Below are 1,600 nucleotides of genomic sequence, written 5' to 3'. Positions count from 1 at the left end.
AAAATCTATCCTTTTTAGTGGACAGTTTTGTAAATTTTGACAAAATTATAGTTGCATAACTGTCACCACCATCAAGATGTACATCAGTTCTAGTCCTCAAAAAAAAATTCTCTCATACTCCCTCAAAGTCCCTCCCTACACCCTGGCTACTAATGAATAGTTTTGCCTGGTCTTGAAGCAAGAAGCTTGCCTGGCTGGAACTGCTCCTCTAGAAGTCTGCTGATTTTTGCATTCTTTTTCCTTTCATCATTTTCCTGAGTTTTCTTGGATGGCTTTTTGTTTACGATCTCGTCCTCTTCAGGAGTCAGTTTGGCTCCCTTCTTGTGGCCCAGAGACAGCGCAGAGTGGAGTTGGTGTGCTGTCAGTGAGCACAATGCAGTTCTCTACTGGGGTCTTGGTGTGCAACAGCTCTTTACTGGATGCACTGTAGACAACATTGACGATTCTTGTTTTGTGGGTACAATACTCAGAGCCCCAGAAATTCCCCACATCCAGACTGAGGGCCCGGTACTTCCTGTTGCCTCTAATATGAATTGTGTGTTTGGGGTAGGGCCGAGCTTTGTGTTAGCAGCTGGGCGTCCAGCTCATACTTCTGCTTCATGTGGTGGGCTTTGTCTTGCCTCCGGTCTTGCGGCACTGTGCTAGTTGTCCCGGGAGATGCCCATCGCTTGGTGCTGGTTGGAAAAAGGCTGTTTTGTCTTTTAAAACCATGCTAATTGGTGTCTAAGGAGTCCTGTAGCATAGTGGATTATGAGTCAGGCTGCTAACCACAAGGTCAGTAGTTCGAATCTACCAGTCTCTTCATGGGAGAAAGATGAGACTTTTCTGCTACTGTAAAGATTTACAGCCTTGGAAATCCTATACAGGGTCACTGTGAGTTGGAACCGACTTGGTGGCTAGCCCACAACCACCAACCAATAGATGTATATCATAATTTTTATGAGTTCAATATTCAGAGTTTACATTAATAAGACTAAAAACATGTAGTGTACTATGACTTCTACTATGTACTATGTGTATAATTTTGGTTTGTCTTGGTATTTTCCCCCTCTGTGTCTGTAGTTTTCTCTGTATAATTAATTCATCCAAGCTCTCTGACACAAAATAAATTTCCTCTCAATGACATTTTAGACACTTCAGATCATTTCTCAATATGTTCCTTTCATGGAGACATATCTCATGGAACCCTCCTTTCTCCTGCTTCCATTGCAATGAATTGTACTAGAGACTTACTGCTCAGCTGTCCTGAGATTTCCCATCAATGTCCTCCTTCTGAGCGCTTCACTTTCCTCCTGTAGTCATTCCCAAGTCATCCTTTTTCTAGGTTATTTTTATTTTGGATGGAGCACAACCTCCAGTCATGAGGGATAGTCTAGGAATTCCTAGTGGCACAATGGTTAAGTGCTTGGCTGCTAACCAAAAGGTTGATGGTACAAACCCACCAGCTACTCCACCGATAAAGACGTACAGCCTTGGAAACCCCATAGGACTGGTCTACTCTGTCCTTTTGGGTCACTACAAGTGACTGTCAACTCGATGGCAATGGGCTAGTCTGGAGACCTTACAAATTTGAAAGGTCTTTATTTGCACTTGAGTAAGG

The 1,600-nt window shown here is 43.2% G+C and overlaps 1 pseudogene; it reads right to left on the bottom strand.

Annotated features, from left to right (window-relative positions):
* Positions 1-149: 149 nt before the first annotated feature.
* On the bottom strand, positions 150-665 carry LOC102826887 (annotated as a pseudogene).
* Between the last annotated feature and the right edge of the window lie 935 nt (positions 666-1,600).

This window comes from Chrysochloris asiatica, unplaced genomic scaffold (genome assembly GCF_000296735.1).
Source record: "Chrysochloris asiatica unplaced genomic scaffold, ChrAsi1.0 scaffold09075, whole genome shotgun sequence".
NCBI lineage: Eukaryota > Metazoa > Chordata > Mammalia > Afrosoricida > Chrysochloridae > Chrysochloris > Chrysochloris asiatica.
Note: the sequence above shows the minus strand (reverse complement) of the source record. Positions and strands in the feature narration are given on the sequence as shown.